The sequence below is a fragment of the Lactuca saligna genome, chromosome 9 (assembly GCF_052625555.1).
Source record: "Lactuca saligna cultivar CGN05327 chromosome 9, ASM5262555v1, whole genome shotgun sequence".
In the NCBI taxonomy this organism is placed as follows: Eukaryota; Viridiplantae; Streptophyta; class Magnoliopsida; order Asterales; family Asteraceae; genus Lactuca; species Lactuca saligna.
In genome coordinates, this window is record NC_136425.1 from 108,805,957 (window position 1) to 108,819,197 (window position 13,241).

Here is a 13,241-nt window from a genome sequence, read left to right on the forward strand (position 1 = left end):
TTTACAAACATCAAAACCCAACATTTGAGAGTTTACGGCCATAGAACATGTCTCATGGACGTAAACTCATAAAAGGGTGTCAAATGGTGCCCTAAACTCATTTCTAGGCTTGTGGGAATTTTTAGAATCACATGTGATTAATTTTAACACCTTAAAAACACTAAATCAAGGGGATTTGAGAGTTTACGGCCAAAGACCCCATGCCTAGGCCGTAAACTTCCTTAAGTATCTCAAATGATGTTTTTAATTCAATCCAAGCCTTAAGTAAAATTAATCCAAGCAATTCCAAGTGTCCATATCCAATTATGACCCAAATTTGCACAATAAACCACCCCACCATGAGTTTACGGACATAAACTCATGGCGAATGGGTGTGTTGGACCAAAAACTCTTGTATAAGTTTATTCATGGGGAGTAAACTCAAGTCCCAAGTCCCTCGCTTCAATTCCCGTCCTTAAACGCCACTCGGGTCCCTCCAAACACTCATATCGGAGTGTTTTCGCGACTTGAAGCAATTGTCCCTATCCAACAATCAATCTAAGTCCTAATTAGATACAAATGTGTATCTTTACATCATAATTAGGAACCTCGTGTGTTTACAAGCCCCGGATCAACTCTTAGCATCCAAACAGTCTCATATCTCGTCCGGTGAGTTCATACCCCTACGGCTTTTTCACTATTTTCAATGTTTTCAGGGGGGAATACAAGCAAACTATAATTGTTTTCAAATCATAACATTGATATGATTCAAAAAATATCTGACAAACTTATAAACTCTTTTACTCCTTATGTATTATGCTGAACATAAGGAATGATTTATCAATTACAACTAAATGGATTTTAGTTAAGGAAATAACAAAACTAATCAAATTATTATGGGAATAATTTGGGGTTCTTTACTATTTGTTTTATCATGTACTAATATCTATATAAAGTTATTAGATAAACTATGTCTGATTCAGTTTATGTCCATATCATTTGAATGTATTGTCAGATAATTTCATTGTATGTATCTATATTTACTGTACTATGTTTCATAATCTTCTGTATGTCGATAGCATATGAGAACCCTGTGAATAGTTTAGTACTAGTTTGTGAGATAGTCACTACCCTTTTATGGATGATCAATAAATCCTCCCCGGAAGTGTAACCAGAGTCTCCTGGAGGGAGAGCGCGGAATTTGTGAATAGATCTATTCGGGACTGACAATCCCACACCTTAACTTCTAGCTACAGTTAGGCGGGCATGCCTGAGGTGACAAATTTCTGGATATCGTTTCGACGTCTGACAAACGTCAAGGAGGTCTCGTTGTCGTATTAGCATGGTTACCCGACTCACAACATGTATTAATATTAGTTTATTCACAATTTGGGTTTAGAATCTATATCTCTTTCGGGATAGCGATCCCATGGTATTATCAAATTATTTTATATCTATATCTTATGCGGGATAGTGATCCCATGGTTTTGTAACTATATCTTATACGGGATAGTGATCCCATGGTCTTTAATCTATATCTATTACGGGATAGTAATCCCATGAACTCAGTCTATATTAAGTACGGGATGATAATCCCATGGTCTAATTCTATATCTTGTCCGGGATAGTGATCCCATGGTTTTCAATCTGTATTTCCATATAAATCAAATTATCTCGTGTCTAGTCCGGGATAGTAGTCCCATGATCTTAAATTTGTACTTCCATTATGTGTCAAACTATCTTATACTTCTTTCGGGATAGTGATCCCAAGATTTTCATCATATAGTTTTGTGTATTAAACTATACTTTGTGATATACAACTGATCTTACAATTAGGAAAATATGGGATTTTCCTGGGGTAAAACACAACACGTAATCGAATTGGTAACAAATGATAACTAAACCAACTTCACATAAGAAAATATGGGATTTTCTTGGATAACAAACCTTTTCGGAAACTAAAGGAAACCGATACATTTTCATAAAACAAAACCGCTTATGAACTCACCAGCTTTATGCTGATTTTCAAACCGCTTGTATTCTCAGGTCCAAGTTAGACAGGTACCCGGTGATCTCTTTTGATGCAGACGGTGTGCGTGGAAGACTCGTCTCAACTTTTGATAATATGATGCATATGTATATCTTGTATAACTTTACTTTTGAAACAAATGTAAACTTTTATATATATGTAATGTAATGGTTGTTTACTGTGATTACTATGTACATTGGATTTGATACACAACGTGGTAGTCCACCCCGGAAATGTTTCCGCCTTTGATTTTCGGGGTGTGACAGATTGGTATCAGAGCCCTTGTTTATAGTGAACGGAGTATACCAAACCTTACATGGTATAAAACTATAAACACTAAAGGGCCTCAGTGCTCTGAATTAAAAGTATCTTCAAAACTATAAGTATTTTCAAAAGTATACAAGTATACCAAATCGTCGAAATCCGTAACTACAAATAGAACAAAACATAAGTAAATGGGTGTTGTGCATTGCGGTTAAACCTGGGCAGTTATGTAGTCGTGTCTAGAGTCAATATAGCCTGGCCAACTATATTCATTCGAGACATGGCCAACATGTGCTTGGGAGTGACTGTGGTACGCAGCATGCCTAAAACTTACCTAATATCCCAAACAACGAGTCGTCGCTGCAGCGAACCATGAAATACTATGGGAGTATTTCTCGAGACAATCCTCCGTAGGAAATCCTTGTATACGCGATGTTACTTGAACATCCCTCTAGCGATAAAATGTTATATCTTGATAACTCTTTCCTGCTTTATCGCTTAGTATAATGCTATATCTGTCTTGATGAGATATCCCCTGTTCCATATCTCTTGATTCAATCCAGAGGACTTATAATCCTCTCTTTCCTGATCTTTTTAGATCAAGATGCCTCCAAGAAAGAGACCCAGCTCGAAGAACAACGACAATCCTCCTCCGCCACCACCTTCTCCTCAATTTGATCTCGCATCACTTCAAACAGTTCTGGCTGCTGCAATGGTGGCAGCCATGTCACAAATGAATCTCGGTGGCTCCGGAGGTGGTCCTCAACCCCAAAATCCGGAAGACAACTAGGAATACCGAAGAGGGGGTTCCTATAAAGACTTCATGAACGCGAAGCCCACAACTTTCGATGGCACTGGAGGTGTCATTTCCCTGACTCGATGGTTCGAGAAAATCGAGTCAATCTTCGAAATATATGCCTGTTCGGAGTCTAACAAAGTCAAATTCGCCGCCTGCACTTTCCTTGACAAAGCCCTGACTTGGTGGAACGGCCGAGTTAAATCCTTAACCCTACCTGTAGCGAATGCCATGGGTTGGGAAGCTATGAAGGAGCATCTTCTCGCAGAGTATTGCCCTCGGGGAGAAATTCAGAAACTAGAACACGAACTCTGGAACCTTAAGATGAAGGGTTCCAACATAGCTGCTTATACCTCAAGGTTCAATGACCTAGCATTACTCTGTCCGGGAATGGTTACCCCGGAGAGTAAAAAGATCGACAGATTCATCTGGGGATTGACCCAGCCAACTAAAGGGAATGTCTTGGCTGCGAAGCCAGACACCTACGATAGTGCTAAATGCCTTGCAAAAATCGTAATCGATCACGAAGACAACTCTGATGAGGAAGCTACCACTCCTGAGTCAGACACAAGTGGAGGTGAAAGTAAAAAGAAATCTCGGAACAAGCGGAAGGCCCCGAGTACGAAAGGGTCTTCTAAGAAACAGCAAACGGTAGCAGTCCATGCTGCTACTGCCCCTATTGCTGTCTCAGCTGTTGGATCCACAGCCCAAACTCCCACCAGTGGATACACTGGCAGTCTTCCGTGGTGTGGTAAGTGCAACTACCATCACCGCATTCCTGGTCCATGTCGCGAAAGGGTCTGCAACAACTGTGGCAAGAAGGGCCATCTTGCTCGAACCTATAGGAAACTAGCTAAATCGACGAACCAATCATCGGGAGCAGGAATCAGTCCAGCCTGCTACAATTGTGGTGAAGCAGGGCATTTCAAAAGGAATTGCCCCAAAGCAACTACCACCACTGATCCCTCTGTCGCCGCAGGTATACCTCTCTTTGATAACTCTTATACCTGCAACTCTTTTCGATTCCAGTGTTTAGAGGGAAACCTGTTATCTATCTATTCGAACGTTCTCTAAACTCAATCCTTCGTATGTGATTGAAATGTGTATCATCGAGATGACTAACCAATGAGATTCAGAACACTAACTTCGTACCTATAGATTGAATCCTCGGTCTAGAGGACTATTCTGTTCCATTTGGTTAAATGAGAAATTTTTCACGAGAATGCTTTGATGCTACGCCTAACATGGAATGACTGAGTCTCATTCATGTTGTTATCCTGATTTCGAGAGGGTCGCCTGTCTATATCTTTTTCCTCGACCTAACTCTCATGATCTTCGGCATCAAACCTTCGTATTGTTTCATGCTTTAAAACTCAAAAGTTTTCTTGATACGAATTACCAAACGTTCCTCGTTTCTGTGATCATTGAGAAATGAGAAGTTAGTAACTCTTTCTACTAAATGTCTATCCCGAAGAGTTTCCAGGAAATTTCATTCGAACGTCTAAAGTTTAGATCCACCTTATACTTTTCGAGGTCTTCGTAGAGATTTGATTCTACAATCTTCAGGGTTCAGATGCTTATAGAGCTTGTTAACATCTATCCAGTACATCATGTCTCGAATCCTTAGAAGCTTCTACCCAACGAAACCCTAGTGATTCCTTGAGGAAACCAAAGTCGTCCAGGGTTAGAACTTTCATAAGAAAACCGATTGATAACATAGATTGAGAGAGAGTCAAGGTACGAAACAAGGACACGTTCCGATAGTGAGAATTCACTAGAACGCCCAGTAGAGACCCGATTCCACTTGAGAAAGTGAAGATCCGAAGTAACAAACCATTCGTGTCTCATTTCAAACTCATGATCTATGTCTTATTCTTTGAATTTCGGGACGAAATTCCCTCTAACGGGGGGATAATGTAACAACCCGAAATTGTTCGTCGCCAAAAACCCGTTCTACCCGAAAAGTCGCCGTTATCAAATCCGTTCCGTTTACACCTTGGGTCAAATTATTTAAACTTATATGTTTATTTATATTTAATGAGTGTCTAAACCACTCAGGAACTCATGTAATTAGCCCAAAATAATTATTTTCATAAGTTTTAGAAATGTCTCCGTCGGGTGACGGAAACTTAATCGGTTGCGACCAAAATCCGCGTTTAACATCGGTATCGGGTAGAATTCCACCGTGTACAAGTTTTAAGACCTATATAAACGTGTTTTAGCATCCAGTTGAAGCTTTTTCCTTCTCTCTCTACTCTCTCTCTCTAACCTCTCTCCTAAATCCAAGTTTAAGGGTCCAAAACTCAAATTTAAGGCTTCAAATCTCTAAGGTACATTCCTTAGCTTGTATTGTAACCTTCTTAGCCTTCAATTTCGAGATCAAAACATGATTTGTGACCATATTCATGAGTTTATGTCCATGGAGCATTCACGGGCCGTAAACTCACAATAAGTGGGTTTTTGAGCCCTTAAACCCCTCCTTGATAACTTTGGGACTTAGATATGGCTAAATGACTCCAAGATATGGACTCTAAACATTTAAAACATGAATTTTGTGATGTTTGAAGGAGTTTACGGCCAAGGATCATTCTTGGGCCGTAAACTCATATATCTAGGGTTTTCATGCCCTTAAACCCTTCCAAATCACTTATATGTCTTAGTTATGAATTATAGAACATTGATAATTGCATTTGGACACATGAAACGTCACTTTTGTGGGACTTACATGAGTTTACGGCCAAGGCTTGTGCTTGGGCCGTAAACTCCATGAAAAATGGTGCAAATCCATTTCTAGGGTGTTTAAAAGCCATCCAACACCACCAAAAGCCTTGGAATAAATCAAAGGACCAACCAAAAATAGTTTTAAGGCTTTACAAACATCAAAACCCAACATTTGAGAGTTTACGGCCATAGAACATGTCTCATGGACGTAAACTCATAAAAGGGTGTCAAATGGTGCCCTAAACTCATTTCTAGGCTTGTGGGAATTTTTAGAATCACATGTGATTAATTTTAACACCTTAAAAACACTAAATCAAGGGGATTTGAGAGTTTACGGCCAAAGACCCCATGCCTAGGCCGTAAACTTCCTTAAGTATCTCAAATGATGTTTTTAATTCAATCCAAGCCTTAAGTAAAATTAATCCAAGCAATTCCAAGTGTCCATATCCAATTATGACCCAAATTTGCACAATAAACCACCCCACCATGAGTTTACGGACATAAACTCATGGCGAATGGGTGTGTTGGACCAAAAACTCTTGTATAAGTTTATTCATGGGGAGTAAACTCAAGTCCCAAGTCCCTCGCTTCAATTCCCGTCCTTAAACGCCACTCGGGTCCCTCCAAACACTCATATCGGAGTGTTTTCGCGACTTGAAGCAATTGTCCCTATCCAACAATCAATCTAAGTCCTAATTAGATACAAATGTGTATCTTTACATCATAATTAGGAACCTCGTGTGTTTACAAGCCCCGGATCAACTCTTAGCATCCAAACAGTCTCATATCTCGTCCGGTGAGTTCATACCCCTACGGCTTTTTCACTATTTTCAATGTTTTCAGGGGGGAATACAAGCAAACTATAATTGTTTTCAAATCATAACATTGATATGATTCAAAAAATATCTGACAAACTTATAAACTCTTTTACTCCTTATGTATTATGCTGAACATAAGGAATGATTTATCAATTACAACTAAATGGATTTTAGTTAAGGAAATAACAAAACTAATCAAATTATTATGGGAATAATTTGGGGTTCTTTACTATTTGTTTTATCATGTACTAATATCTATATAAAGTTATTAGATAAACTATGTCTGATTCAGTTTATGTCCATATCATTTGAATGTATTGTCAGATAATTTCATTGTATGTATCTATATTTACTGTACTATGTTTCATAATCTTCTGTATGTCGATAGCATATGAGAACCCTGTGAATAGTTTAGTACTAGTTTGTGAGATAGTCACTACCCTTTTATGGATGATCAATAAATCCTCCCCGGAAGTGTAACCAGAGTCTCCTGGAGGGAGAGCGCGGAATTTGTGAATAGATCTATTCGGGACTGACAATCCCACACCTTAACTTCTAGCTACAGTTAGGCGGGCATGCCTGAGGTGACAAATTTCTGGATATCGTTTCGACGTCTGACAAACGTCAAGGAGGTCTCGTTGTCGTATTAGCATGGTTACCCGACTCACAACATGTATTAATATTAGTTTATTCACAATTTGGGTTTAGAATCTATATCTCTTTCGGGATAGCGATCCCATGGTATTATCAAATTATTTTATATCTATATCTTATGCGGGATAGTGATCCCATGGTTTTGTAACTATATCTTATACGGGATAGTGATCCCATGGTCTTTAATCTATATCTATTACGGGATAGTAATCCCATGAACTCAGTCTATATTAAGTACGGGATGATAATCCCATGGTCTAATTCTATATCTTGTCCGGGATAGTGATCCCATGGTTTTCAATCTATATTTCCATATAAATCAAATTATCTCGTGTCTAGTCCGGGATAGTAGTCCCATGATCTTAAATCTGTACTTTCATTATGTGTCAAACTATCTTATACTTCTTTCGGGATAGTGATCCCAAGATTTTCATCATATAGTTTTGTGTATTAAACTATACTTTGTGATATACAACTGATCTTACAATTAGGAAAATATGGGATTTTCCTGGGGTAAAACACAACACGTAATCGAATTGGTAACAAATGATAACTAAACCAACTTCACATAAGAAAATATGGGATTTTCTTGGATAACAAACCTTTTCGGAAACTAAAGGAAACCGATACATTTTCATAAAACAAAACCGCTTATGAACTCACCAGCTTTATGTTGATTTTCAAACCGCTTGTATTCTCAGGTCCAAGTTAGACAGGTACCCGGTGATCTCTTTTGATGAAGACGGTGTGCGTGGAAGACTCGTCTCTACTTTTGTTAATATGATGCATATGTATATCTTGTATAACTTTACTTTTGAAACAAATGTAAACTTTTATATATATGTAATGTAATGGTTGTTTACTGTGATTACTATGTACATTGGATTTGATACACAACATGGTAGTCCACCCCATAAATGTTTCCGCCTTTGATTTTCGGGGTGTGACATATACATTATTGGATCATCACATTGTGTTGCAAACAATTTTACTTACAGAAAATATCGGATTTTCTGGGTTTTACCAACAACATGAAGCATTTTATATGAAACATGATTATGAACTCACCAACATTTCATATGTTGGCCATTTTAAAAATAAGTTGTATTCTCAGGTAACAAATAAGCATAAGATGATTATCATGTGTGATTAGGACTTCAAGTTTTGTAACTTTCAAACAATATACTTTTGAATATGTAATAATTGTTCAATATACTTGATGTGAACTATGTAAGTTATACTATGTAATGTTGGGGATGTATGTGTTTTTTTCATATATATTCATTGTTATGGTATTCAATTGTTTGTCACGCAAGCCCTCGGACGTTTCCGTCGTCCGGTCAGAGGGTGTGACACATATCAATGATTCTCAGTATTAGGACGAAGGCAGAAGATACTAAGACTTAGAGAGTGAGAGATAAGAAAAAAATAATAGTTAATATTAGTAGTGTAATATACAATGTATACTCCTTTCGTAATCTGAAAGCTAGAAAGAATTTCTAGAAAAAAAAATATTTTTATAATTAAAGAAATAAAATAAAAATTAGAAGCTTATGTTTAGTAGTTCAAGATAGCAAAAAGTAATGTAAAAAAATCATAAATTAGTGTGTGCATTTTTCGAAGAACTTCCCTAATCCTAGATACTCACAATCTTGATAAACACTTCCCCACTTCTTTTGAACAACATTCATTTTACGCATCCCTCTGAATATATCCTTGGAAATCTTTTTTAACCTCAAGGAAATTTTTAGTTAAGCCCTCAAGCATACAGTTGCAAAAATAACCTATAAAGAAAAATTACAATACATAATAATAACTTGGCAAATTTCCTTATTCTTGAGTCTTCAATTTTTGAATTTTCTTCATATTTCTTGATCTTCATAGCGTTGTGGACTCTTATTCTCTCAAACTTTTGCAACTTTTTTTTTTCTATTTTTTCCCTTTTTTCTTGTTTTTTTTTCTTTTCTCACTTTTTTCACTCAAAACTAAAAATCCTAAAAAAAACATATGCTTAAGCAAGGAACTTAACTTCAACCCTTATCGGTTAGAGATATTAGTCTAAGGTGCAATAACTACATAAGCTCTCCTGGATACGCTGGTACACGATGCTAAACATATTATGGCCCTCAAACTAAGCAAGTTTGTGTTTTTGTTCCATGATTTCACTTGGATATGGAAGCCACAAATACATAATAACATCTATTGGATCAAATAAACATTGAAACTTGCATCGAATCGTCTCATACAACACTTACAACCAAGATTTCAATTAAAAGAACACAAAATAAACATTAAAACTCGCATCGGATCGTCCCACACATTCATTTATGCATCCCTTTTTTAGTGTTGAACCCCCTACCCACACTTAAATGATGCAATGTCCCCATTACATATTTAAACAATTAAAAGAACACAAAATTAAAGAGGGAGAAAAGGAATAAACTCGTCTTGGTTATGTAGTCGCAAGATCGGATGACTGTCTTGGGTAGCTTATCGATACGAAACTTGACTTTGTCTGCTGGAATACTCCTAGCTTATCGATACTAAACTTGACTTTGTCTGCTGGAATACTCCTGGAATTGAACATCATTGTTTAAATTGGTGGACTCTGGGCATAAAGGTAGGCGGACAACTAATCTTCATATCTCGAAAATTTGACTGGGGCGTTGCCATGTCATCGCAAGTTGTTGGCCACCGCGTGGTCTCTATAGAAACTAGAACTTGCAAGAAAATCATTGTTACAATGTGTAGTTAGAATTGGCGCATCACGGTCTTCATTTGGGAAAACTCTTACGATGTAATGGTAAACCACTTCTTGAGGTGCTAGGTTGGCGTCGTGTTTTCATGAAAATCAAAATTCTTAATCGTGAAAAAAAAATCGACCACTCGGGAAAAGCTAAATTCTCGACCGGTCCCTTTTATCAATTTATTCCCATAGAAAACTCAAAATATCTCATTGATTTTAGCTTCATGTTAAATTTATACCCCACACATATTTTTTGTGACACGCTTCTTACCTTCTTCTCGTAATACTCCACCCCACGCTTACATTTTTGCCCATTATCATTTTTTTAGCTAAAAATTTCTTGCAACAAAAATAAGAATCATCAAAAGCAATTTTATTGAAAATAAAACTAAAACAAAAAAATAAAAATATAAACTAAAAAGAAAAGAAAATGCAAACTAATTTAAAAGTCGGATTGCCTCCCGATAAGTGCTTATTTTTATGTGAATCTTGAGCTAGACTCTCAACAAAATAAAGTATTAATCTACTCATTTCCAATCCATCCATTACATTTAATATTCTTTTTGGGCCGATCTGTAAGATTTGAGCTTTTGTTTTAGAAATCGGCTAGAATCCATAAAATCTAAGAATGCTAACAAGGGTGGGAATTGGTTGGACACTAATCACAAATGGATCACACTTCAGAACTTTCTCAAAAGATGGAATTTTCACACCATACTTCGAAAAACAAACCAGAAAAACATGGGTCCAGGTCGTGGTAACGTTCAAACCACATCGTGGTTCCTGCAAATCAGCTCGCTCTTGTTCTTCATTCGAGTCTTCAGCTAGCAACCACTCCAAATCCTCCAAATCTTTTTCAGGATCGAATAGGTCACCAAGTGCCTGCAACTCATGCTCAAGAATAATATCAAGAGTATCCATTTAAAAATAAAAATAAAAACTAAAACCTAAAGTAAGAACAAAATTTAATCAACAAGTAAATAATCCAAATTAAACACACCCGTCCCCCGACAATGGCGCCAAAAACCTGATTGTGTTTTATTTGCACTAGTTTTTTATTCATAAAGTCCTATCTAATCTCAAATAGTCTTAAACACAAATAGACATTGTACCTAGTCATGGAGTAATATAGTTGGGGTAAGAAAGGGCATCAAACACACAGAACATGATGGTTTAGATAAAATAATTCAAATGTTAATTAAATTAATATAAGTAAAGTAAAAGGTGGTTTTTGTGTAAATGTAATTATACTAATGCTCAATTAATCAAAGAAACTAAAGAACTAAATGGAAACAATAAATAAGAAGTACTACCACTAGAATATGAATCCCTCAAGTTTTTATGTTGATTTATTAGAGGTGCAATAGATTAATGAATTGATTACCGAATTGTAGTATGACTAGTTATCTTGATCATATTTTCTAGTACTAATTCTTAACGAGAAACTAACACAATGATCATGCAATTAGTTAACATATGATTAATAAAGATATATTCGAACTATGAATGATATGATCCGGTGATTTCTTGTCAATGATAATGACAATCAACATAAGCATAGCATGGATATCTAATGCTCTCTAACACAACCAACCTCACTGATTCATATTATTTAACCCTAGGGTTATGATCAAAGTCCTAGTCATATAAACCTAATAATCATAGATTAATATGATTCAAGCACATCGAGATAGAATGATCATCTAAACCAAATAATACTTAGCAATAAACAATAAAAATGATAAGTTTAACATGAAAGGTAAGCAATCAATCGAACACAAGTAAAAACCAAATTCAATTAATTCTACTAATGAAATCAAAGCATATCAACAAGGATTCATGAAGATCTAGTGAAAGTAAAAGTTTTTACACCATTTATTACATGAAAACCCTAACTACCAACATCGCCCAGGACAATCCATTTTGAGCCTCTCCATTACATCAAGACTGCAATGTATGTATTTGTGTCTATATTTTCCTAAGAACTTCCCTAATCCTAAATAATCACAATCTTCATAAACACTTCACCACTTCTTTTGAAGAACATTCATTATATGCATCCTTCCTAATATATCCTCAAAAATCTTTCTTACCCTCAAGGATATTTTTAGTTAAGCCCCCAAGCGTACATACGGAAAAATAATCTAGAAAGAAGAATTAAAATAAATAATAATAACTTGGCAAATTGCCTTATTCTTGAGTCTTCATTTTTTGAACTTTTATTCATATTTCTTGATCTTCATAGCTTTGTAGACTCTTGTTCTCTCATAATTTTAAATCTTTATACTTTTTTTAATATTTTTTTTTCTTTTCACACTTTTTTTCAATCAAAACTAAAAATCTTTAAAAAAAAAAAACATATGCTTGAGCAAGGGAACTTAACTTAAACCTTTATTGGTTAGCGGTATTAGTCTAAGGTGCAATGACTAGATAAGCTCTACTGGATACGTTTGTACACAATGTTAAACATGTTATGGCCCTCAAACTAAGCAAGGTCGTGTTTTTTCTTCCATGATTTTGCTAGGATAGGGAAGCCATAAATACAATATAGCATCTTATTGGCTCAAAACAAAAATTGAAACTCACATTGGATTGTCCCACACAACACTTGCAACCTAAATTTCAACATAACAATTTCTTAACGACATTCAATTTTTAGATTATTATTTCAAATCTTTTTAATAATTTCTAAATATCCTAATCATTTTATTTTCAGTTTTTATTAGTAAGTTTGCATTCCTATATTCAACCCTACCCCACACTTAAATGATGCAATGTCCCCATTGCATATTTAAACAATTAAAAGAACATAAAATTAAAGAGGGAGAAAAGGAACAAACTCGCCTTGGTTATGTAGTCGCGATATCAAATGACTGTCGTGGGTAGCTTATCGATACTAAGCTTGACTTTGTCTGCTGGAATACTCCTATAAATGAACATCCTTGCTGAAATTGGTATACTCTTGGCATAAAAGTAGGAGGAGAACTCATCTTCATAGCTTAAAAATTTGTCTGGGGCGTTGCCATGTCATGTCAAGTTGTTGGCCATGGTGTGGTCTTTGTGAAAATTTGAACTTGCAAGAAAATCATTGTTACAACGTGCAGTGATAATTGGCACGTCGAGGTCTTCATGTTGGGAAAACATGTGCAATTTAATGTTTAACCGCTTCTTGATGTAGCTAGGCTCACGTCGGACTTCATGAAAATCTAAAATTCTTCATCGCTAAAAGAAATC